Source organism: Globicephala melas, unplaced genomic scaffold (assembly GCF_963455315.2).
Source record: "Globicephala melas unplaced genomic scaffold, mGloMel1.2 SCAFFOLD_958, whole genome shotgun sequence".
In the NCBI taxonomy this organism is placed as follows: Eukaryota; Metazoa; Chordata; class Mammalia; order Artiodactyla; family Delphinidae; genus Globicephala; species Globicephala melas.
In genome coordinates, this window is record NW_027208034.1 from 1 (window position 1) to 22,747 (window position 22,747).

General features: G+C 75.6%; 20 non-coding genes across 20 annotated transcripts; all 20 read right to left on the minus strand.

Moving 5' to 3' along the window:
* Positions 1 to 319: 319 nt before the first annotated feature.
* Positions 320 to 438, minus strand: LOC132595695 (5S ribosomal RNA). The gene has a single exon (XR_009561831.1). It is a non-coding gene; the product is annotated as a 5S ribosomal RNA (ribosomal RNA).
* A 934-nt stretch (positions 439 to 1,372) lies between these two features.
* On the minus strand, positions 1,373 to 1,491 carry LOC132595706 (5S ribosomal RNA). The gene has a single exon (XR_009561842.1). It is a non-coding gene; the product is annotated as a 5S ribosomal RNA (ribosomal RNA).
* A 934-nt stretch (positions 1,492 to 2,425) lies between these two features.
* LOC132595712 (5S ribosomal RNA) lies at positions 2,426 to 2,544 on the minus strand. The gene has a single exon (XR_009561848.1). It is a non-coding gene; the product is annotated as a 5S ribosomal RNA (ribosomal RNA).
* Positions 2,545 to 3,477: 933 nt separating this feature from the next.
* LOC132595713 (5S ribosomal RNA) lies at positions 3,478 to 3,596 on the minus strand. The gene has a single exon (XR_009561849.1). It is a non-coding gene; the product is annotated as a 5S ribosomal RNA (ribosomal RNA).
* Positions 3,597 to 4,531: 935 nt separating this feature from the next.
* LOC132595714 (5S ribosomal RNA) lies at positions 4,532 to 4,650 on the minus strand. Its single transcript, XR_009561850.1, has one exon. It is a non-coding gene; the product is annotated as a 5S ribosomal RNA (ribosomal RNA).
* A 2,697-nt stretch (positions 4,651 to 7,347) lies between these two features.
* On the minus strand, positions 7,348 to 7,466 carry LOC132595696 (5S ribosomal RNA). The gene has a single exon (XR_009561832.1). It is a non-coding gene; the product is annotated as a 5S ribosomal RNA (ribosomal RNA).
* A 932-nt stretch (positions 7,467 to 8,398) lies between these two features.
* On the minus strand, positions 8,399 to 8,517 carry LOC132595697 (5S ribosomal RNA). The gene has a single exon (XR_009561833.1). It is a non-coding gene; the product is annotated as a 5S ribosomal RNA (ribosomal RNA).
* A 934-nt stretch (positions 8,518 to 9,451) lies between these two features.
* Positions 9,452 to 9,570, minus strand: LOC132595698 (5S ribosomal RNA). The gene has a single exon (XR_009561834.1). It is a non-coding gene; the product is annotated as a 5S ribosomal RNA (ribosomal RNA).
* A 932-nt stretch (positions 9,571 to 10,502) lies between these two features.
* On the minus strand, positions 10,503 to 10,621 carry LOC132595699 (5S ribosomal RNA). The gene has a single exon (XR_009561835.1). It is a non-coding gene; the product is annotated as a 5S ribosomal RNA (ribosomal RNA).
* A 936-nt stretch (positions 10,622 to 11,557) lies between these two features.
* Positions 11,558 to 11,676, minus strand: LOC132595700 (5S ribosomal RNA). Its single transcript, XR_009561836.1, has one exon. It is a non-coding gene; the product is annotated as a 5S ribosomal RNA (ribosomal RNA).
* A 932-nt stretch (positions 11,677 to 12,608) lies between these two features.
* LOC132595701 (5S ribosomal RNA) lies at positions 12,609 to 12,727 on the minus strand. Its single transcript, XR_009561837.1, has one exon. It is a non-coding gene; the product is annotated as a 5S ribosomal RNA (ribosomal RNA).
* Positions 12,728 to 13,661: 934 nt separating this feature from the next.
* Positions 13,662 to 13,780, minus strand: LOC132595702 (5S ribosomal RNA). The gene has a single exon (XR_009561838.1). It is a non-coding gene; the product is annotated as a 5S ribosomal RNA (ribosomal RNA).
* Positions 13,781 to 14,713: 933 nt separating this feature from the next.
* On the minus strand, positions 14,714 to 14,832 carry LOC132595703 (5S ribosomal RNA). The gene has a single exon (XR_009561839.1). It is a non-coding gene; the product is annotated as a 5S ribosomal RNA (ribosomal RNA).
* A 933-nt stretch (positions 14,833 to 15,765) lies between these two features.
* Positions 15,766 to 15,884, minus strand: LOC132595704 (5S ribosomal RNA). The gene has a single exon (XR_009561840.1). It is a non-coding gene; the product is annotated as a 5S ribosomal RNA (ribosomal RNA).
* Positions 15,885 to 16,837: 953 nt separating this feature from the next.
* LOC132595705 (5S ribosomal RNA) lies at positions 16,838 to 16,956 on the minus strand. Its single transcript, XR_009561841.1, has one exon. It is a non-coding gene; the product is annotated as a 5S ribosomal RNA (ribosomal RNA).
* Positions 16,957 to 17,893: 937 nt separating this feature from the next.
* LOC132595707 (5S ribosomal RNA) lies at positions 17,894 to 18,012 on the minus strand. Its single transcript, XR_009561843.1, has one exon. It is a non-coding gene; the product is annotated as a 5S ribosomal RNA (ribosomal RNA).
* A 922-nt stretch (positions 18,013 to 18,934) lies between these two features.
* On the minus strand, positions 18,935 to 19,053 carry LOC132595708 (5S ribosomal RNA). The gene has a single exon (XR_009561844.1). It is a non-coding gene; the product is annotated as a 5S ribosomal RNA (ribosomal RNA).
* Positions 19,054 to 19,986: 933 nt separating this feature from the next.
* LOC132595709 (5S ribosomal RNA) lies at positions 19,987 to 20,105 on the minus strand. Its single transcript, XR_009561845.1, has one exon. It is a non-coding gene; the product is annotated as a 5S ribosomal RNA (ribosomal RNA).
* Positions 20,106 to 21,036: 931 nt separating this feature from the next.
* LOC132595710 (5S ribosomal RNA) lies at positions 21,037 to 21,155 on the minus strand. The gene has a single exon (XR_009561846.1). It is a non-coding gene; the product is annotated as a 5S ribosomal RNA (ribosomal RNA).
* Positions 21,156 to 22,088: 933 nt separating this feature from the next.
* On the minus strand, positions 22,089 to 22,207 carry LOC132595711 (5S ribosomal RNA). The gene has a single exon (XR_009561847.1). It is a non-coding gene; the product is annotated as a 5S ribosomal RNA (ribosomal RNA).
* Positions 22,208 to 22,747: the final 540 nt, after the last annotated feature.

Consider the following 22,747-nt stretch of genomic DNA (forward strand, 5'->3'; position numbering starts at 1 on the left):
GGCGGCGCCGGGGTTGGGCGCCGGTGGGGGCGGCCAGGTGCAGGTCGAGGGGCTCGCGGGCCGAAAGGACGGCAACTGGGCCCGCGGCGGAGTCTGGGTCCGGGCCAGCCACCCCGGGAGCGTCTGGGGTGCGGCTGCCTTCCAGGGCCGCCTTCTGGCCGCCTGGCCGGCCGGGCCGGCGGGGAGCGACCCCGCCGGCGCGCGCCGTGGTGGGAGGGGCCTGAGGAGGTGGGGCCTGCAGCGGGGCCCGGCGGGGGCGGAGCCGGCGGCCCCCGCCGCGGGCGAGTAAAGGAGAAGGCGGGCGGAGCGGGAGGCAAAAAGCCTACAGCACCCGGTATTCCCAGGCGGTCTCCCATCCAAGTACTAACCAGGCCCGACCCTGCTTAGCTTCCGAGATCAGACGAGATCGGGCGCGTTCAGGGTGGTATGGCCGTAGACGGGGGCGGGGGGGCCGCGGGCGGCCTCTTGAGGCCCAGTTTCGCTGGCGCTGGCGCCTTAACGCCAGCCTGGCGGCCGGCCCGCCCCGGCAGGGCCCCCTCGCCCGCCCAGGCAGGGGCAACGGAGGTCTCGGGTATCGGGCGGCGGCGGAGGGTTTGGCGACCACCTCCCAGCCCAGGGCGGCCGTGACCCAGCAAACCCTTCGGCGCTTGGCGCCCCGCCCAAGATCCCGCACGTCGCTCACAGGGACGTGGCCCCGGAGGCTTCAGGGCCCGGGGCCCGCGGTCCCTTGGGCATCGGCCCTGCCCGCCCACGCGGCCCTAGGCGCAGCCCGGCCGCAGCCCGGGCCGGCCCTCCTGCCCGACAGCAGCTGGCCCGAAGCCACCGGGAGCCACCAATGAGTCGCCACGGCCCCTCAGCCCCGGCAAGGCCACCCTTGCCCCCACACCCCCCGCCGAGCTCAGGACCCCGCCCCTGGTGGCCGGCAGGCCCGGGGAAGCGGCCCCTGCCCTCGATCCCGCTCCCGCACCCGGCCGCGGTGACACGCCAGAGGGGCGGGGTGGGGGGGGGCTTTTGTCGGAGGGAGCTGTGGAGGGACACACCGGCACACAGGTGGCGGCGCCGGGGCTGGGCGCCGGTGGGGGCGGCCAGGTGCAGGTCGAGGGGCTCGCGGGCCGAAAGGACGGCAACTGGGCCCGCGGCGGAGTCTGGGTCCGGGCCAGCCACCCCGGGAGCGTCTGGGGTGCGCCTGCCTTCCAGGGCCGCCTTCTGGCCGCCTGGCCGGCCGGGCCGGCGGGGAGCGACCCCGCCGGCGCGCGCCGTGGTGGGAGGGGCCTGAGGAGGTGGGGGCCTGCAGCGGGGCCCGGCGGGGGCGGAGCCGGCGGCCCCCGCCGCGGGCGAGTAAAGGAGAAGGCGGGCGGAGCGGGAGGCAAAAAGCCTACAGCACCCGGTATTCCCAGGCGGTCTCCCATCCAAGTACTAACCAGGCCCGACCCTGCTTAGCTTCCGAGATCAGACGAGATCGGGCGCGTTCAGGGTGGTATGGCCGTAGACGGGGGGCGGGGGGCCGCGGGCGGCCTCTTGAGGCCCAGTTTCGCTGGCGCTGGCGCCTTAACGCCAGCCTGGCGGCCGGCCCGCCCCGGCAGGGCCCCCTCGCCCGCCCAGGCAGGGGCAACGGAGGTCTCGGGTATCGGGCGGCGGCGGAGGGTTTGGCGACCACCTCCCAGCCCAGGGCGGCCGTGACCCAGCAAACCCTTCGGCGCTTGGCGCCCCGCCCAAGATCCCGCACGTCGCTCACAGGGACGTGGCCCCGGAGGCTTCAGGGCCCGGGGCCCGCGGTCCCTTGGGCATCGGCCCTGCCCGCCCACGCGGCCCTAGGCGCAGCCCGGCCGCAGCCCGGGCCGGCCCTCCTGCCCGACAGCAGCTGGCCCGAAGCCACCGGGAGCCACCATTGAGTCGCCACGGCCCCTCAGCCCCGGCAAGGCCACCCTTGCCCCCACACCCCCCGCCGAGCTCAGGACCCCGCCCCTGGTGGCCGGCAGGCCCGGGGAAGCGGCCCCTGCCCTCGATCCCGCTCCCGCACCCGGCCGCGGTGACACGCCAGAGGGGCGGGGTGGGGGGGGGGCTTTTGTCGGAGGGAGCTGTGGAGGGACACACCGGCACACAGGTGGCGGCGCCGGGGTTGGGCGCCGGTGGGGGCGGCCAGGTGCAGGTCGAGGGGCTCGCGGGCCGAAAGGACGGCAACTGGGCCCGCGGCGGAGTCTGGGTCCGGGCCAGCCACCCCGGGAGCGTCTGGGGTGCGGCTGCCTTCCAGGGCCGCCTTCTGGCCGCCTGGCCGGCCGGGCCGGCGGGGAGCGACCCCGCCGGCGCGCGCCGTGGTGGGAGGGGCCTGAGGAGGTGGGGCCTGCAGCGGGGCCCGGCGGGGGCGGAGCCGGCGGCCCCCGCCGCGGGCGAGTAAAGGAGAAGGCGGGCGGAGCGGGAGGCAAAAAGCCTACAGCACCCGGTATTCCCAGGCGGTCTCCCATCCAAGTACTAACCAGGCCCGACCCTGCTTAGCTTCCGAGATCAGACGAGATCGGGCGCGTTCAGGGTGGTATGGCCGTAGACGGGGGCGGGGGGCCGCGGGCGGCCTCTTGAGGCCCAGTTTCGCTGGCGCTGGCGCCTTAACGCCAGCCTGGCGGCCGGCCCGCCCCCGGCAGGGCCCCCTCGCCCGCCCAGGCAGGGGCAACGGAGGTCTCGGGTATCGGGCGGCGGCGGAGGGTTTGGCGACCACCTCCCAGCCCAGGGCGGCCGTGACCCAGCAAACCCTTCGGCGCTTGGCGCCCCGCCCAAGATCCCGCACGTCGCTCACAGGGACGTGGCCCCGGAGGCTTCAGGGCCCGGGGCCCGCGGTCCCTTGGGCATCGGCCCTGCCCGCCCACGCGGCCCTAGGCGCAGCCCGGCCGCAGCCCGGGCCGGCCCTCCTGCCCGACAGCAGCTGGCCCGAAGCCACCGGGAGCCACCAATGAGTCGCCACGGCCCCTCAGCCCCGGCAAGGCCACCCTTGCCCCCACACCCCCCGCCGAGCTCAGGACCCCGCCCCTGGTGGCCGGCAGGCCCGGGGAAGCGGCCCCTGCCCTCGATCCCGCTCCCGCACCCGGCCGCGGTGACACGCCAGAGGGGCGGGGTGGGGGGGGGCTTTTGTCGGAGGGAGCTGTGGAGGGACACACCGGCACACAGGTGGCGGCGCCGGGGCTGGGCGCCGGTGGGGGCGGCCAGGTGCAGGTCGAGGGGCTCGCGGGCCGAAAGGACGGCAACTGGGCCCGCGGCGGAGTCTGGGTCCGGGCCAGCCACCCCGGGAGCGTCTGGGGTGCGCCTGCCTTCCAGGGCCGCCTTCTGGCCGCCTGGCCGGCCGGGCCGGCGGGGAGCGACCCCGCCGGCGCGCGCCGTGGTGGGAGGGGCCTGAGGAGGTGGGGCCTGCAGCGGGGCCCGGCGGGGGCGGAGCCGGCGGCCCCCGCCGCGGGCGAGTAAAGGAGAAGGCGGGCGGAGCGGGAGGCAAAAAGCCTACAGCACCCGGTATTCCCAGGCGGTCTCCCATCCAAGTACTAACCAGGCCCGACCCTGCTTAGCTTCCGAGATCAGACGAGATCGGGCGCGTTCAGGGTGGTATGGCCGTAGACGGGGGCGGGGGGGCCGCGGGCGGCCTCTTGAGGCCCAGTTTCGCTGGCGCTGGCGCCTTAACGCCAGCCTGGCGGCCGGCCCGCCCCGGCAGGGCCCCCTCGCCCGCCCAGGCAGGGGCAACGGAGGTCTCGGGTATCGGGCGGCGGCGGAGGGTTTGGCGACCACCTCCCAGCCCAGGGCGGCCGTGACCCAGCAAACCCTTCGGCGCTTGGCGCCCCGCCCAAGATCCCGCACGTCGCTCACAGGGACGTGGCCCCGGAGGCTTCAGGGCCCGGGGCCCGCGGTCCCTTGGGCATCGGCCCTGCCCGCCCACGCGGCCCTAGGCGCAGCCCGGCCGCAGCCCGGGCCGGCCCTCCTGCCCGACAGCAGCTGGCCCGAAGCCACCGGGAGCCACCATTGAGTCGCCACGGCCCCTCAGCCCCGGCAAGGCCACCCTTGCCCCCACACCCCCCGCCGAGCTCAGGACCCCGCCCCTGGTGGCCGGCAGGCCCGGGGAAGCGGCCCCTGCCCTCGATCCCGCTCCCGCACCCGGCCGCGGTGACACGCCAGAGGGGCGGGGTGGGGGGGGGGGCTTTTGTCAGAGGGAGCTGTGGAGGGACACACCGGCACACAGGTGGCGGCGCCGGGGCTGGGCGCCGGTGGGGGCGGCCAGGTGCAGGTCGAGGGGCTCGCGGGCCGAAAGGACGGCAACTGGGCCCGCGGCGGAGTCTGGGTCCGGGCCAGCCACCCCGGGAGCGTCTGGGGTGCGGCTGCCTTCCAGGGCCGCCTTCTGGCCGCCTGGCCGGCCGGGCCGGCGGGGAGCGACCCCGCCGGCGCGCGCCGTGGTGGGAGGGGCCTGAGGAGGTGGGGCCTGCAGCGGGGCCCGGCGGGGGCGGAGCCGGCGGCCCCCGCCGCGGGCGAGTAAAGGAGAAGGCGGGCGGAGCGGGAGGCAAAAAGCCTACAGCACCCGGTATTCCCAGGCGGTCTCCCATCCAAGTACTAACCAGGCCCGACCCTGCTTAGCTTCCGAGATCAGACGAGATCGGGCGCGTTCAGGGTGGTATGGCCGTAGACGGGGGCGGGGGGCCGCGGGCGGCCTCTTGAGGCCCAGTTTCGCTGGCGCTGGCGCCTTAACGCCAGCCTGGCGGCCGGCCCGCCCCGGCAGGGCCCCCTCGCCCGCCCAGGCAGGGGCAACGGAGGTCTCGGGTATCGGGCGGCGGCGGAGGGTTTGGCGACCACCTCCCAGCCCAGGGCGGCCGTGACCCAGCAAACCCTTCGGGCGCTTGGCGCCCCGCCCAAGATCCCGCACGTCGCTCACAGGGACGTGGCCCCGGAGGCTTCAGGGCCCGGGGCCCGCGGTCCCTTGGGCATCGGCCCTGCCCGCCCACGCGGCCCTAGGCGCAGCCCGGCCGCAGCCCGGGCCGGCCCTCCTGCCCGACAGCAGCTGGCCCGAAGCCACCGGGAGCCACCATTGAGTCGCCACGGCCCCTCAGCCCCGGCAAGGCCACCCTTGCCCCCACACCCCCCGCCGAGCTCAGGACCCCGCCCCTGGTGGCCGGCAGGCCCGGGGAAGCGGCCCCTGCCCTCGATCCCGCTCCCGCACCCGGCCGCGGTGACACGCCAGAGGGGCGGGGTGGGGGGGGGCTTTTGACGGAGGGAGCTGTGGAGGGACATACCGGCACACAGGTGGCGGCGCCGGGGCTGGGCGCCGGTGGGGGCGGCCAGGTGCAGGTCGAGGGGCTCGCGGGCCGAAAGGACGGCAACTGGGCCCATGGCGGAGTCTGGGTCTGGAGGGCTCTGAGCCTCCATCCGCTCTGTTGCCTCGGGTCTACCGGCCCGACGCCTGGTAGCGCGACACCCCACCGGCCCACAGACGTAGCCTCCCCAGCTGTGCTCACAGCGAGTCCAACCGCAGCCTGCATCCCTCCACGGGGACACTTGGATTACTCCCGCGATCCCCACGAGGTGCGGCACCCGGCGGCCGAATGGGCTGAGATCCTGCCCTTGCGGCGCCCTGTGGCCACCTCCGCCTCCCTCACGGTACTGGCCGAGGCCTTGGACCAGCGGGCCCCGGCTCCCAGCTCAGCGCTGCTCCTCCGCCCCTCTCACCTCCTGCCCGACGTCCAGGCTACCGAGCACCCTCCACCCCCGCCCACCTTCATGCCACTCAGCCGGAACCCGGGGAGGCAATGCCAACTACCAGGTGTATGACAGTCTGGTGCTGAAGCGGCAACCGCAGGAGGGCCAAGCGCGGGCCAACTCGCTGCTACCTTCCACCTCGGCCTCCAGGCCCTCTCTGCACGGGAGCCAGACTGGAAAGTGAACTTACCAGCAGCAAATGGGGGCAGGGGCAGGGGGCGGCAGGGCATGGAGAGAGGAATAAAGAGCGCCAGAGTCCAGGAAACATTGGTGGTCTGTGGCTTGGAAGCGCCACTCCTTCTGCCAGCCTGGGTCCCTGCGCTTGGCTTCCTGCAATAAGAAGCCAGTGTCCCCTTCTTGGCCTGAGGGTCCCTTTGGTTTAGTGGCCACAGTTCTGCCAGCAGGCCCCTCCTGGTCCTATACCATGCACTAAGTACATCTGCAGCTGCAGACTCCAAACCCCTGGTCTCTGGGCACCTCCTCTGTGTCTCAGCTGTCCCTGTCCACAGAGAGCCTCATACAAGAAGTTGCTTCCAAACTGGGAGGTTCCACATCTGGGCAGGTCCAGCTCCAGGCCCAGTGAAGGGCATGAAGAAGGCTGAGGCTCTGGACTCCAGCCAGGCCTTCAGCAGGCCTCTGAGGCCAAGGTCTTCCTAGTCTCAAGAGGGGCCAAGAGACGCAATGTGTCATTTGAACAAGTGAGTCAGCGGGCGGTGAGCGAATGAATGACCGCTCGAGGGGATGTATGCCGGCCACCGGGCCCTGTTTGACTGTCCAGGCTCAGCTTACCTGACCCTGGTTACCAGGGAATGCCACTCTGGGCCCTCCTTTTCATCCCCCTCCCTCACTGTGACCTCACCACCTGCCCCATTATGACCCAGTCTGGCTCCCAGTTAAAACTGGAGGGCAGAGGGCCCAGGCAGTCCTGGGACCAACGGCCATGGGTGAGCGAAACTACTACCGAGCCGAGCCGTTCACTGGCCCCATCCCCAGGAAATGCCAGGAGCAAGGATACTCAATTCTTCTGATCCCGGTCAGCTTCATCTTGCTCAACGTGGGGATCAACATGGTGACTATGGTCAGGGCAGGATCTGTGCAGCGCGGTTGGGGGAGCCCTGGGGTCTTGAAGGGGCTGAGGTGGGAGGGCTGCTGGGGTGTGACCGGGACAAGGGTTGGATTTCAGGGCTCACCCTGCTCCCGGCCTCCCCCCTCCCCTTCTTGCCTCAACTCTGGAGGCATCTGAAGAGATTCTTGCGGGCACTTTTCAATCGTATTTTCCACAAAGGTGAGTGGGCGCCGGCGTGGGTTCAGGGGATGTGGGCCTGTCCCTTTCTTCTATCCCTGCCTTGATTCTCAGCCCCTCAGGAACCCAGGCCCTGACCCATCTCGCCTTTCCCCACAGACAAGCAAGCCAGCTGTGTAGGCACCCATCGCATGTGCATGCGCTGCTCCGTGGATCCCAAGAACCTGTGCTCAAGAGTTTCTTCCCACTTCTGCCATCGCCCAAGCTTCCTGCTCGGGCAGGTAAACCCACCTTGACTACTGCCTGCAGCGGGGCTCGGCGGGGGCGGAGCCGGCGGCCCCCCCGCCGCGGGCGAGTAAAGGAGAAGGCGGGCGGAGCGGGAGGCAAAAAGCCTACAGCACCCGGTATTCCCAGGCGGTCTCCCATCCAAGTACTAACCAGGCCCGACCCTGCTTAGCTTCCGAGATCAGACGAGATCGGGCGCGTTCAGGGTGGTATGGCCGTAGACGGGGGCGGGGGGCCGCGGGCGGCCTCTTGAGGCCCAGTTTCGCTGGCGCTGGCGCCTTAACGCCAGCCTGGCGGCCGGCCCGCCCCGGCAGGGCCCCCTCGCCCGCCCAGGCAGGGGCAACGGAGGTCTCGGGTATCGGGCGGCGGCGGAGGGTTTGGCGACCACCTCCCAGCCCAGGGCGGCCGTGACCCAGCAAACCCTTCGGCGCTTGGCGCCCCGCCCAAGATCCCGCACGTCGCTCACAGGGACGTGGCCCCGGAGGCTTCAGGGCCCGGGGCCCGCGGTCCCTTGGGCATCGGCCCTGCCCGCCCACGCGGCCCTAGGCGCAGCCCGGCCGCAGCCCGGGCCGGCCCTCCTGCCCGACAGCAGCTGGCCCGAAGCCACCGGGAGCCACCAATGAGTCGCCACGGCCCCTCAGCCCCGGCAAGGCCACCCTTGCCCCCACACCCCCCGCCGAGCTCAGGACCCCGCCCCTGGTGGCCGGCAGGCCCGGGGAAGCGGCCCCTGCCCTCGATCCCGCTCCCGCACCCGGCCGCGGTGACACGCCAGAGGGGCGGGGTGGGGGGGGGCTTTTGTCGGAGGGAGCTGTGGAGGGACACACCGGCACACAGGTGGCGGCGCCGGGGCTGGGCGCCGGTGGGGGCGGCCAGGTGCAGGTCGAGGGGCTCGCGGGCCGAAAGGACGGCAACTGGGCCCGCGGCGGAGTCTGGGTCCGGGCCAGCCACCCCGGGAGCGTCTGGGGTGCGCCTGCCTTCCAGGGCCGCCTTCTGGCCGCCTGGCCGGCCGGGCCGGCGGGGAGCGACCCCGCCGGCGCGCGCCGTGGTGGGAGGGGCCTGAGGAGGTGGGGCCTGCAGCGGGGCCCGGCGGGGGCGGAGCCGGCGGCCCCCGCCGCGGGCGAGTAAAGGAGAAGGCGGGCGGAGCGGGAGGCAAAAAGCCTACAGCACCCGGTATTCCCAGGCGGTCTCCCATCCAAGTACTAACCAGGCCCGACCCTGCTTAGCTTCCGAGATCAGACGAGATCGGGCGCGTTCAGGGTGGTATGGCCGTAGACGGGGGCGGGGGGGCCGCGGGCGGCCTCTTGAGGCCCAGTTTCGCTGGCGCTGGCGCCTTAACGCCAGCCTGGCGGCCGGCCCGCCCCGGCAGGGCCCCCTCGCCCGCCCAGGCAGGGGCAACGGAGGTCTCGGGTATCGGGCGGCGGCGGAGGGTTTGGCGACCACCTCCCAGCCCAGGGCGGCCGTGACCCAGCAAACCCTTCGGCGCTTGGCGCCCCGCCCAAGATCCCGCACGTCGCTCACAGGGACGTGGCCCCGGAGGCTTCAGGGCCCGGGGCCCGCGGTCCCTTGGGCATCGGCCCTGCCCGCCCACGCGGCCCTAGGCGCAGCCCGGCCGCAGCCCGGGCCGGCCCTCCTGCCCGACAGCAGCTGGCCCGAAGCCACCGGGAGCCACCATTGAGTCGCCACGGCCCCTCAGCCCCGGCAAGGCCACCCTTGCCCCCACACCCCCCGCCGAGCTCAGGACCCCGCCCCTGGTGGCCGGCAGGCCCGGGGGAAGCGGCCCCTGCCCTCGATCCCGCTCCCGCACCCGGCCGCGGTGACACGCCAGAGGGGCGGGGTGGGGGGGGGCTTTTGTCAGAGGGAGCTGTGGAGGGACACACCGGCACACAGGTGGCGGCGCCGGGGCTGGGCGCCGGTGGGGGCGGCCAGGTGCAGGTCGAGGGGCTCGCGGGCCGAAAGGACGGCAACTGGGCCCGCGGCGGAGTCTGGGTCCGGGCCAGCCACCCCGGGAGCGTCTGGGGTGCGCCTGCCTTCCAGGGCCGCCTTCTGGCCGCCTGGCCGGCCGGGCCGGCGGGGAGCGACCCCGCCGGCGCGCGCCGTGGTGGGAGGGGCCTGAGGAGGTGGGGCCTGCAGCGGGGCCCGGCGGGGGCGGAGCCGGCGGCCCCCGCCGCGGGCGAGTAAAGGAGAAGGCGGGCGGAGCGGGAGGCAAAAAGCCTACAGCACCCGGTATTCCCAGGCGGTCTCCCATCCAAGTACTAACCAGGCCCGACCCTGCTTAGCTTCCGAGATCAGACGAGATCGGGCGCGTTCAGGGTGGTATGGCCGTAGACGGGGGCGGGGGGCCGCGGGCGGCCTCTTGAGGCCCAGTTTCGCTGGCGCTGGCGCCTTAACGCCAGCCTGGCGGCCGGCCCGCCCCGGCAGGGCCCCCTCGCCCGCCCAGGCAGGGGCAACGGAGGTCTCGGGTATCGGGCGGCGGCGGAGGGTTTGGCGACCACCTCCCAGCCCAGGGCGGCCGTGACCCAGCAAACCCTTCGGCGCTTGGCGCCCCGCCCAAGATCCCGCACGTCGCTCACAGGGACGTGGCCCCGGAGGCTTCAGGGCCCGGGGCCCGCGGTCCCTTGGGCATCGGCCCTGCCCGCCCACGCGGCCCTAGGCGCAGCCCGGCCGCAGCCCGGGCCGGCCCTCCTGCCCGACAGCAGCTGGCCCGAAGCCACCGGGAGCCACCATTGAGTCGCCACGGCCCCTCAGCCCCGGCAAGGCCACCCTTGCCCCCACACCCCCCGCCGAGCTCAGGACCCCGCCCCTGGTGGCCGGCAGGCCCGGGGAAGCGGCCCCTGCCCTCGATCCCGCTCCCGCACCCGGCCGCGGTGACACGCCAGAGGGGCGGGGTGGGGGGGGGCTTTTGTCGGAGGGAGCTGTGGAGGGACACACCGGCACACAGGTGGCGGCGCCGGGGTTGGGCGCCGGTGGGGGCGGCCAGGTGCAGGTCGAGGGGCTCGCGGGCCGAAAGGACGGCAACTGGGCCCGCGGCGGAGTCTGGGTCCGGGCCAGCCACCCCGGGAGCGTCTGGGGTGCGGCTGCCTTCCAGGGCCGCCTTCTGGCCGCCTGGCCGGCCGGGCCGGCGGGGAGCGACCCCGCCGGCGCGCGCCGTGGTGGGAGGGGCCTGAGGAGGTGGGGCCTGCAGCGGGGCCCGGCGGGGGCGGAGCCGGCGGCCCCCGCCGCGGGCGAGTAAAGGAGAAGGCGGGCGGAGCGGGAGGCAAAAAGCCTACAGCACCCGGTATTCCCAGGCGGTCTCCCATCCAAGTACTAACCAGGCCCGACCCTGCTTAGCTTCCGAGATCAGACGAGATCGGGCGCGTTCAGGGTGGTATGGCCGTAGACGGGGGCGGGGGGCCGCGGGCGGCCTCTTGAGGCCCAGTTTCGCTGGCGCTGGCGCCTTAACGCCAGCCTGGCGGCCGGCCCGCCCCGGCAGGGCCCCCTCGCCCGCCCAGGCAGGGGCAACGGAGGTCTCGGGTATCGGGCGGCGGCGGAGGGTTTGGCGACCACCTCCCAGCCCAGGGCGGCCGTGACCCAGCAAACCCTTCGGCGCTTGGCGCCCCGCCCAAGATCCCGCACGTCGCTCACAGGGACGTGGCCCCGGAGGCTTCAGGGCCCGGGGCCCGCGGTCCCTTGGGCATCGGCCCTGCCCGCCCACGCGGCCCTAGGCGCAGCCCGGCCGCAGCCCGGGCCGGCCCTCCTGCCCGACAGCAGCTGGCCCGAAGCCACCGGGAGCCACCAATGAGTCGCCACGGCCCCTCAGCCCCGGCAAGGCCACCCTTGCCCCCACACCCCCCGCCGAGCTCAGGACCCCGCCCCTGGTGGCCGGCAGGCCCGGGGAAGCGGCCCCTGCCCTCGATCCCGCTCCCGCACCCGGCCGCGGTGACACGCCAGAGGGGCGGGGTGGGGGGGGGCTTTTGTCGGAGGGAGCTGTGGAGGGACACACCGGCACACAGGTGGCGGCGCCGGGGCTGGGCGCCGGTGGGGGCGGCCAGGTGCAGGTCGAGGGGCTCGCGGGCCGAAAGGACGGCAACTGGGCCCGCGGCGGAGTCTGGGTCCGGGCCAGCCACCCCGGGAGCGTCTGGGGTGCGCCTGCCTTCCAGGGCCGCCTTCTGGCCGCCTGCCTGGCCGGCCGGGCCGGCGGGGAGCGACCCCGCCGGCGCGCGCCGTGGTGGGAGGGGCCTGAGGAGGTGGGGCCTGCAGCGGGGCCCGGCGGGGGCGGAGCCGGCGGCCCCCGCCGCGGGCGAGTAAAGGAGAAGGCGGGCGGAGCGGGAGGCAAAAAGCCTACAGCACCCGGTATTCCCAGGCGGTCTCCCATCCAAGTACTAACCAGGCCCGACCCTGCTTAGCTTCCGAGATCAGACGAGATCGGGCGCGTTCAGGGTGGTATGGCCGTAGACGGGGGCGGGGGGGCCGCGGGCGGCCTCTTGAGGCCCAGTTTCGCTGGCGCTGGCGCCTTAACGCCAGCCTGGCGGCCGGCCCGCCCCGGCAGGGCCCCCTCGCCCGCCCAGGCAGGGGCAACGGAGGTCTCGGGTATCGGGCGGCGGCGGAGGGTTTGGCGACCACCTCCCAGCCCAGGGCGGCCGTGACCCAGCAAACCCTTCGGCGCTTGGCGCCCCGCCCAAGATCCCGCACGTCGCTCACAGGGACGTGGCCCCGGAGGCTTCAGGGCCCGGGGCCCGCGGTCCCTTGGGCATCGGCCCTGCCCGCCCACGCGGCCCTAGGCGCAGCCCGGCCGCAGCCCGGGCCGGCCCTCCTGCCCGACAGCAGCTGGCCCGAAGCCACCGGGAGCCACCATTGAGTCGCCACGGCCCCTCAGCCCCGGCAAGGCCACCCTTGCCCCCACACCCCCCGCCGAGCTCAGGACCCCGCCCCTGGTGGCCGGCAGGCCCGGGGAAGCGGCCCCTGCCCTCGATCCCGCTCCCGCACCCGGCCGCGGTGACACGCCAGAGGGGCGGGGTGGGGGGGGGCTTTTGTCGGAGGGAGCTGTGGAGGGACACACCGGCACACAGGTGGCGGCGCCGGGGCTGGGCGCCGGTGGGGGCGGCCAGGTGCAGGTCGAGGGGCTCGCGGGCCGAAAGGACGGCAACTGGGCCCGCGGCGGAGTCTGGGTCCGGGCCAGCCACCCCGGGAGCGTCTGGGGTGCGGCTGCCTTCCAGGGCCGCCTTCTGGCCGCCTGGCCGGCCGGGCCGGCGGGGAGCGACCCCGCCGGCGCGCGCCGTGGTGGGAGGGGCCTGAGGAGGTGGGGCCTGCAGCGGGGCCCGGCGGGGGCGGAGCCGGCGACCCCGCCGCGGGCGAGTAAAGGAGAAGGCGGGCGGAGCGGGAGGCAAAAAGCCTACAGCACCCGGTATTCCCAGGCGGTCTCCCATCCAAGTACTAACCAGGCCCGACCCTGCTTAGCTTCCGAGATCAGACGAGATCGGGCGCGTTCAGGGTGGTATGGCCGTAGACGGGGGCGGGGGGCCGCGGGCGGCCTCTTGAGGCCCAGTTTCGCTGGCGCTGGCGCCTTAACGCCAGCCTGGCGGCCGGCCCGCCCCGGCAGGGCCCCCTCGCCCGCCCAGGCAGGGGCAACGGAGGTCTCGGGTATCGGGCGGCGGCGGAGGGTTTGGCGACCACCTCCCAGCCCAGGGCGGCCGTGACCCAGCAAACCCTTCGGCGCTTGGCGCCCCGCCCAAGATCCCGCACGTCGCTCACAGGGACGTGGCCCCGGAGGCTTCAGGGCCCGGGGCCCGCGGTCCCTTGGGCATCGGCCCTGCCCGCCCACGCGGCCCTAGGCGCAGCCCGGCCGCAGCCCGGGCCGGCCCTCCTGCCCGACAGCAGCTGGCCCGAAGCCACCGGGAGCCACCATTGAGTCGCCACGGCCCCTCAGCCCCGGCAAGGCCACCCTTGCCCCCACACCCCCCGCCGAGCTCAGGACCCCGCCCCTGGTGGCCGGCAGGCCCGGGGAAGCGGCCCCTGCCCTCGATCCCGCTCCCGCACCCGGCCGCGGTGACACGCCAGAGGGGCGGGGTGGGGGGGGGCTTTTGTCAGAGGGAGCTGTGGAGGGACACACCGGCACACAGGTGGCGGCGCCGGGGCTGGGCGCCGGTGGGGGCGGCCAGGTGCAGGTCGAGGGGCTCGCGGGCCGAAAGGACGGCAACTGGGCCCGCGGCGGAGTCTGGGTCCGGGCCAGCCACCCCGGGAGCGTCTGGGGTGCGCCTGCCTTCCAGGGCCGCCTTCTGGCCGCCTGGCCGGCCGGGCCGGCGGGGAGCGACCCCGCCGGCGCGCGCCGTGGTGGGAGGGGCCTGAGGAGGTGGGGCCTGCAGCGCGGGGCCCGGCGGGGGCGGAGCCGGCGGCCCCCGCCGCGGGCGAGTAAAGGAGAAGGCGGGCGGAGCGGGAGGCAAAAAGCCTACAGCACCCGGTATTCCCAGGCGGTCTCCCATCCAAGTACTAACCAGGCCCGACCCTGCTTAGCTTCCGAGATCAGACGAGATCGGGCGCGTTCAGGGTGGTATGGCCGTAGACGGGGGCGGGGGGCCGCGGGCGGCCTCTTGAGGCCCAGTTTCGCTGGCGCTGGCGCCTTAACGCCAGCCTGGCGGCCGGCCCGCCCCGGCAGGGCCCCCTCGCCCGCCCAGGCAGGGGCAACGGAGGTCTCGGGTATCGGGCGGCGGCGGAGGGTTTGGCGACCACCTCCCAGCCCAGGGCGGCCGTGACCCAGCAAACCCTTCGGCGCTTGGCGCCCCGCCCAAGATCCCGCACGTCGCTCACAGGGACGTGGCCCCGGAGGCTTCAGGGCCCGGGGCCCGCGGTCCCTTGGGCATCGGCCCTGCCCGCCCACGCGGCCCTAGGCGCAGCCCGGCCGCAGCCCGGGCCGGCCCTCCTGCCCGACAGCAGCTGGCCCGAAGCCACCGGGAGCCACCATTGAGTCGCCACGGCCCCTCAGCCCCGGCAAGGCCACCCTTGCCCCCACACCCCCCGCCGAGCTCAGGACCCCGCCCCTGGTGGCCGGCAGGCCCGGGGAAGCGGCCCCTGCCCTCGATCCCGCTCCCGCACCCGGCCGCGGTGACACGCCAGAGGGGCGGGGTGGGGGGGGGCTTTTGTCGGAGGGAGCTGTGGAGGGACACACCGGCACACAGGTGGCGGCGCCGGGGCTGGGCGCCGGTGGGGGCGGCCAGGTGCAGGTCGAGGGGCTCGCGGGCCGAAAGGACGGCAACTGGGCCCGCGGCGGAGTCTGGGTCCGGGCCAGCCACCCCGGGAGCGTCTGGGGTGCGCCTGCCTTCCAGGGCCGCCTTCTGGCCGCCTGGCCGGCCGGGCCGGCGGGGAGCGACCCCGCCGGCGCGCGCCGTGGTGGGAGGGGCCTGAGGAGGTGGGGCCTGCAGCGGGGCCCGGCGGGGGCGGAGCCGGCGGCCCCCGCCGCGGGCGAGTAAAGGAGAAGGCGGGCGGAGCGGGGAGGCAAAAAGCCTACAGCACCCGGTATTCCCAGGCGGTCTCCCATCCAAGTACTAACCAGGCCCGACCCTGCTTAGCTTCCGAGATCAGACGAGATCGGGCGCGTTCAGGGTGGTATGGCCGTAGACGGGGGCGGGGGGGCCGCGGGCGGCCTCTTGAGGCCCAGTTTCGCTGGCGCTGGCGCCTTAACGCCAGCCTGGCGGCCCGGCCCGCCCCGGCAGGGCCCCCTCGCCCGCCCAGGCAGGGGCAACGGAGGTCTCGGGTATCGGGCGGCGGCGGAGGGTTTGGCGACCACCTCCCAGCCCAGGGCGGCCGTGACCCAGCAAACCCTTCGGCGCTTGGCGCCCCGCCCAAGATCCCGCACGTCGCTCACAGGGACGTGGCCCCGGAGGCTTCAGGGCCCGGGGCCCGCGGTCCCTTGGGCATCGGCCCTGCCCGCCCACGCGGCCCTAGGCGCAGCCCGGCCGCAGCCCGGGCCGGCCCTCCTGCCCGACAGCAGCTGGCCCGAAGCCACCGGGAGCCACCATTGAGTCGCCACGGCCCCTCAGCCCCGGCAAGGCCACCCTTGCCCCCACACCCCCCGCCGAGCTCAGGACCCCGCCCCTGGTGGCCGGCAGGCCCGGGGAAGCGGCCCCTGCCCTCGATCCCGCTCCCGCCCGGCCGCGGTGACACGCCAGAGGGGCGGGGTGGGGGGGGGGCTTTTGTCGGAGGGAGCTGTGGAGGGACACACCGGCACACAGGTGGCGGCGCCGGGGCTGGGCGCCGGTGGGGGCGGCCAGGTGCAGGTCGAGGGGCTCGCGGGCCGAAAGGACGGCAACTGGGCCCGCGGCGGAGTCTGGGTCCGGGCCAGCCACCCCGGGAGCGTCTGGGGTGCGCCTGCCTTCCAGGGCCGCCTTCTGGCCGCCTGGCCGGCCGGGCCGGCGGGGAGCGACCCCGCCGGCGCGCGCCGTGGTGGGAGGGGCCTGAGGAGGTGGGGCCTGCAGCGGGGCCCGGCGGGGGCGGAGCCGGCGGCCCCCGCCGCGGGCGAGTAAAGGAGAAGGCGGGCGGAGCGGGAGGCAAAAAGCCTACAGCACCCGGTATTCCCAGGCGGTCTCCCATCCAAGTACTAACCAGGCCCGACCCTGCTTAGCTTCCGAGATCAGACGAGATCGGGCGCGTTCAGGGTGGTATGGCCGTAGACGGGGGCGGGGGGCCGCGGGCGGCCTCTTGAGGCCCAGTTTCGCTGGCGCTGGCGCCTTAACGCCAGCCTGGCGGCCGGCCCGCCCCGGCAGGGCCCCCTCGCCCGCCCAGGCAGGGGCAACGGAGGTCTCGGGTATCGGGCGGCGGCGGAGGGTTTGGCGACCACCTCCCAGCCCAGGGCGGCCGTGCCAGGGCGGCCGTGACCCAGCAAACCCTTCGGCGCTTGGCGCCCCGCCCAAGATCCCGCACGTCGCTCACAGGGACGTGGCCCCGGAGGCTTCAGGGCCCGGGGCCCGCGGTCCCTTGGGCATCGGCCCTGCCCGCCCACTGCGGCCCTAGGCGCAGCCCGGCCGCAGCCCGGGCCGGCCCTCCTGCCCGACAGCAGCTGGCCCGAAGCCACCGGGAGCCACCATTGAGTCGCCACGGCCCCTCAGCCCCGGCAAGGCCACCCTTGCCCCCACACCCCCCGCCGAGCTCAGGACCCCGCCCTGGTGGCCGGCAGGCCCGGGGAAGCGGCCCCCTGCCCTCGATCCCGCTCTCCGCACCCGGCCGCGGTGACACGCCAGAGGGGCGGGGTGGGGGGGGGCTTTTGTCAGAGGGAGCTGTGGAGGGACACACGCGCACACAGGTGGCGGCGCCGGGGCTGGGCGCCGGTGGGGGCGGCCAGGTGCAGGTCGAGGGGGCTCGCGGGCCGAAAGGACGGCAACTGGGCCCGCGGCGGAGTCTGGGTCCGGGCCAGCCACCCCGGGAGCTGTCTGGGGTGCGCCTGCCTTCCAGGGCCGCCTTCTGGCCGCCTGGCCGGCCGGTGCCGGCGGGGAGCCGACCCCGCCGGCGCGCGCCGTGGTGGGAGGGGGCCTGAGGAGGTGGGGCCTGCAGCGGGGCCCGGCGGGGGCGGAGCCGGCGGCCCCCGCCGCGGGCGAGGTAAAGGAGAAGGCGGGCGGAGCGGAGGCAAAAAGCCTACAGCACCCGGTATTCCCAGGCGGTCTCCCATCCAAGTACTAACCAGGCCCGACCCTGCTTAGCTTCCGAGATCAGACGAGATCGGGCGCGTTCAGGGTGGTATGGCCGTAGACGGGGGCGGGGGGCGCGGGCGGCCTCTTGAGGCCCAGTTTCGCTGGCGCTGGCGCCTTAACGCCAGCCTGGCGGCCCGGCCCGCCCCGGCAGGGCCCCCTCGCCCGCCCAGGCAGGGGCAACGGAGGTCTCGGGTATCGGGCGGCGGCGGAGGGTTTGGCGACCACCTCCCAGCCCAGGGCGGCCCGTGACCCAGCAAACCCTTCGGCGCTTGGCGCCCCCGCCCAAGATCCCGCACGTCGCTCACAGGGACGTGGCCCCGGAGGCTTCAGGGCCCGGGGCCCGCGGTCCCTTGGGCATCGGCCCTGCCCGCCCACGCGGCCCTAGGCGCAGCCCGGCCGCAGCCCGGGCCGGCCCCTCCTGCCCGACAGCAGCTGGCCCGAAGCCACCGGGAGCCACCATTGAGTCGCCACGGCCCCTCAGCCCCGGCAAGGCCACCCTTGCCCCCACACCCCCCCGCCGAGCTCAGGGACCCCGCCCCTGGTGGCCGGCAGGCCCGGGGAAGCGGCCCCTGCCCTCGATCCCGCTCCCGCACCCGGCCGCGGTGACACGCCAGAGGGGCGGGGTGGGGGGGGGCTTTTGTCGGAGGGAGCTGTGGAGGGACACACCGGCACACAGGTGGCGGCGCCGGGGCTGGGCGCCGGTGGGGGCGGCCAGGTGCAGGTCGAGGGGCTCGCGGGCCGAAAGGACGGCAACTGGGCCCGCGGCGGAGTCTGGGTCCGGGCCAGCCACCCCGGGAGCGTCTGGGGTGCGCCTGCCTTCCAGGGCCGCCTTCTGGCCGCCTGGCCGGCCGGGCCGGCGGGGAGCGACCCCGCCGGCGCGCGCCGTGGTGGGAGGGTCCTGAGGAGGTGGGGCCTGCAGCGGGGCCCGGCGGGGGCGGAGCCGGCGGCCCCCGCCGCGGGCGAGTAAAGGAGAAGGCGGGCGGAGCGGGAGGCAAAAAGCCTACAGCACCCGGTATTCCCAGGCGGTCTCCCATCCAAGTACTAACCAGGCCCGACCCTGCTTAGCTTCCGAGATCAGACGAGATCGGGCGCGTTCAGGGTGGTATGGCCGTAGACGGGGGCGGGGGGCCGCGGGCGGCCTCTTGAGGCCCAGTTTCGCTGGCGCTGGCGCCTTAACGCCAGCCTGGCGGCCGGCCCGCCCCGGCAGGGCCCCCTCGCCCGCCCAGGCAGGGGCAACGGAGGTCTCGGGTATCGGGCGGCGGCGGAGGGTTTGGCGACCACCTCCCAGCCCAGGGCGGCCGTGACCCAGCAAACCCTTCGGCGCTTGGCGCCCCGCCCAAGATCCCGCACGTCGCTCACAGGGACGTGGCCCCGGAGGCTTCAGGGCCCGGGGCCCGCGGTCCCTTGGGCATCGGCCCTGCCCGCCCACGCGGCCCTAGGCGCAGCCCGGCCGCAGCCCGGGCCGGCCCTCCTGCCCGACAGCAGCTGGCCCGAAGCCACCGGGAGCCACCATTGAGTCGCCACGGCCCCTCAGCCCCGGCAAGGCCACCCTTGCCCCCACACCCCCCGCCGAGCTCAGGACCCCGCCCCTGGTGGCCGGCAGGCCCGGGGAAGCGGCCCCTGCCCTCGATCCCCCGGCCGCGGTGACACGCCAGAGGGGCGGGGTGGGGGGGGGCTTTTGTCGGAGGGAGCTGTGGAGGGACACACCGGCACACAGGTGGCGGCGCCGGGGCTGGGCGCCGGTGGGGGCGGCCAGGTGCAGGTCGAGGGGCTCGCGGGCCGAAAGGACGGCAACTGGGCCCGCGGCGGAGTCTGGGTCCGGGCCAGCCACCCCGGGAGCGTCTGGGGTGCGCCTGCCTTCCAGGGCCGCCTTCTGGCCGCCTGGCCGGCCGGGCCGGCGGGGAGCGACCCCGCCGGCGCGCGCCGTGGTGGGAGGGGCCTGAGGAGGTGGGGCCTGCAGCGGGGCCCGGCGGGGGCGGAGCCGGCGGCCCCCGCCGCGGGCGAGTAAAGGAGAAGGCGGGCGGAGCGGGAGGCAAAAAGCCTACAGCACCCGGTATTCCCAGGCGGTCTCCCATCCAAGTACTAACCAGGCCCGACCCTGCTTAGCTTCCGAGATCAGACGAGATCGGGCGCGTTCAGGGTGGTATGGCCGTAGACGGGGGCGGGGGGCCGCGGGCGGCCTCTTGAGGCCCAGTTTCGCTGGCGCTGGCGCCTTAACGCCAGCCTGGCGGCCGGCCCGCCCCGGCAGGGCCCCCTCGCCCGCCCAGGCAGGGGCAACGGAGGTCTCGGGTATCGGGCGGCGGCGGAGGGTTTGGCGACCACCTCCCAGCCCAGGGCGGCCGTGACCCAGCAAACCCTTCGGCGCTTGGCGCCCCGCCCAAGATCCCGCACGTCGCTCACAGGGACGTGGCCCCGGAGGCTTCAGGGCCCGGGGCCCGCGGTCCCTTGGGCATCGGCCCTGCCCGCCCACGCGGCCCTAGGCGCAGCCCGGCCGCAGCCCGGGCCGGCCCTCCTGCCCGACAGCAGCTGGCCCGAAGCCACCGGGAGCCACCATTGAGTCGCCACGGCCCCTCAGCCCCCGGCAAGGCCACCCTTGCCCCCACACCCCCCGCCGAGCTCAGGACCCCGCCCCTGGTGGCCGGCAGGCCCGGGGAAGCGGCCCCTGCCCTCGATCCCGCTCCCGCACCCGGCCGCGGTGACACGCCAGAGGGGCGGGGTGGGGGGGGGCTTTTGTCAGAGGGAGCTGTGGAGGGACACACCGGCACACAGGTGGCGGCGCCGGGGCTGGGCGCCGGTGGGGGCGGCCAGGTGCAGGTCGAGGGGCTCGCGGGCCGAAAGGACGGCAACTGGGCCCGCGGCGGAGTCTGGGTCCGGGCCAGCCACCCCGGGAGCGTCTGGGGTGCGCCTGCCTTCCAGGGCCGCCTTCTGGCCGCCTGGCCGGCCGGGCCGGCGGGGAGCGACCCCGCCGGCGCGCGCCGTGGTGGGAGGGGCCTGAGGAGGTGGGGCCTGCAGCGGGGCCCGGCGGGGGCGGAGCCGGCGGCCCCCGCCGCGGGCGAGTAAAGGAGAAGGCGGGCGGAGCGGGAGGCAAAAAGCCTACAGCACCCGGTATTCCCAGGCGGTCTCCCATCCAAGTACTAACCAGGCCCGACCCTGCTTAGCTTCCGAGATCAGACGAGATCGGGCGCGTTCAGGGTGGTATGGCCGTAGACGGGGGCGGGGGGCCGCGGGCGGCCTCTTGAGGCCCAGTTTCGCTGGCGCTGGCGCCTTAACGCCAGCCTGGCGGCCGGCCCGCCCCGGCAGGGCCCCCTCGCCCGCCCAGGCAGGGGCAACGGAGGTCTCGGGTATCGGGCGGCGGCGGAGGGTTTGGCGACCACCTCCCAGCCCAGGGCGGCCGTGACCCAGCAAACCCTTCGGCGCTTGGCGCCCCGCCCAAGATCCCGCACGTCGCTCACAGGGACGTGGCCCCGGAGGCTTCAGGGCCCGGGGCCCGCGGTCCCTTGGGCATCGGCCCTGCCCGCCCACGCGGCCCTAGGCGCAGCCCGGCCGCAGCCCGGGCCGGCCCTCCTGCCCGACAGCAGCTGGCCCGAAGCCACCGGGAGCCACCATTGAGTCGCCACGGCCCCTCAGCCCCGGCAAGGCCACCCTTGCCCCCACACCCCCCGCCGAGCTCAGGACCCCGCCCCTGGTGGCCGGCAGGCCCGGGGAAGCGGCCCCTGCCCTCGATCCCGCTCCCGCACCCGGCCGCGGTGACACGCCAGAGGGGCGGGGTGGGGGGGGGCTTTTGTCGGAGGGAGCTGTGGAGGGACACACCGGCACACAGGTGGCGGCGCCGGGGTTGGGCGCCGGTGGGGGCGGCCAGGTGCAGGTCGAGGGGCTCGCGGGCCGAAAGGACGGCAACTGGGCCCGCGGCGGAGTCTGGGTCCGGGCCAGCCACCCCGGGAGCGTCTGGGGTGCGGCTGCCTTCCAGGGCCGCCTTCTGGCCGCCTGGCCGGCCGGGCCGGCGGGGAGCGACCCCGCCGGCGCGCGCCGTGGTGGGAGGGGCCTGAGGAGGTGGGGCCTGCAGCGGGGCCCGGCGGGGGCGGAGCCGGCGACCCCGCCGCGGGCGAGTAAAGGAGAAGGCGGGCGGAGCGGGAGGCAAAAAGCCTACAGCACCCGGTATTCCCAGGCGGTCTCCCATCCAAGTACTAACCAGGCCCGACCCTGCTTAGCTTCCGAGATCAGACGAGATCGGGCGCGTTCAGGGTGGTATGGCCGTAGACGGGGGCGGGGGGCCGCGGGCGGCCTCTTGAGGCCCAGTTTCGCTGGCGCTGGCGCCTTAACGCCAGCCTGGCGGCCGGCCCGCCCCGGCAGGGCCCCCTCGCCCGCCCAGGCAGGGGCAACGGAGGTCTCGGGTATCGGGCGGCGGCGGAGGGTTTGGCGACCACCTCCCAGCCCAGGGCGGCCGTGACCCAGCAAACCCTTCGGCGCTTGGCGCCCCGCCCAAGATCCCGCACGTCGCTCACAGGGACGTGGCCCCGGAGGCTTCAGGGCCCGGGGCCCGCGGTCCCTTGGGCATCGGCCCTGCCCGCCCACGCGGCCCTAGGCGCAGCCCGGCCGCAGCCCGGGCCGGCCCTCCTGCCCGACAGCAGCTGGCCCGAAGCCACCGGGAGCCACCATTGAGTCGCCACGGCCCCTCAGCCCCGGCAAGGCCACCCTTGCCCCCACACCCCCCGCCGAGCTCAGGACCCCGCCCCTGGTGGCCGGCAGGCCCGGGGAAGCGGCCCCTGCCCTCGATCCCGCTCCCGCACCCGGCCGCGGTGACACGCCAGAGGGGCGGGGTGGGGGGGGGGCTTTTGTCGGAGGGAGCTGTGGAGGGACACACCGGCACACAGGTGGCGGCGCCGGGGCTGGGCGCCGGTGGGGGCGGCCAGGTGCAGGTCGAGGGGCTCGCGGGCCGAAAGGACGGCAACTGGGCCCGCGGCGGAGTCTGGGTCCGGGCCAGCCACCCCGGGAGCGTCTGGGGTGCGCCTGCCTTCCAGGGCCGCCTTCTGGCCGCCTGGCCGGCCGGGCCGGCGGGGAGCGACCCCGCCGGCGCGCGCCGTGGTGGGAGGGGCCTGAGGAGGTGGGGCCTGCAGCGGGGCCCGGCGGGGGCGGAGCCGGCGGCCCCCGCCGCGGGCGAGTAAAGGAGAAGGCGGGCGGAGCGGGAGGCAAAAAGCCTACAGCACCCGGTATTCCCAGGCGGTCTCCCATCCAAGTACTAACCAGGCCCGACCCTGCTTAGCTTCCGAGATCAGACGAGATCGGGCGCGTTCAGGGTGGTATGGCCGTAGACGGGGGCGGGGGGCCGCGGGCGGCCTCTTGAGGCCCAGTTTCGCTGGCGCTGGCGCCTTAACGCCAGCCTGGCGGCCGGCCCGCCCCGGCAGGGCCCCCTCGCCCGCCCAGGCAGGGGCAACGGAGGTCTCGGGTATCGGGCGGCGGCGGAGGGTTTGGCGACCACCTCCCAGCCCAGGGCGGCCGTGACCCAGCAAACCCTTCGGCGCTTGGCGCCCCGCCCAAGATCCCGCACGTCGCTCACAGGGACGTGGCCCCGGAGGCTTCAGGGCCCGGGGCCCGCGGTCCCTTGGGCATCGGCCCTGCCCGCCCACGCGGCCCTAGGCGCAGCCCGGCCGCAGCCCGGGCCGGCCCTCCTGCCCGACAGCAGCTGGCCCGAAGCCACCGGGAGCCACCATTGAGTCGCCACGGCCCCTCAGCCCCGGCAAGGCCACCCTTGCCCCCACACCCCCCCGCCGAGCTCAGGACCCCCGCCCCTGGTGGCCGGCAGGCCCGGGGAAGCGGCCCCTGCCCTCGATCCCGCTCCCGCACCCGGCCGCGG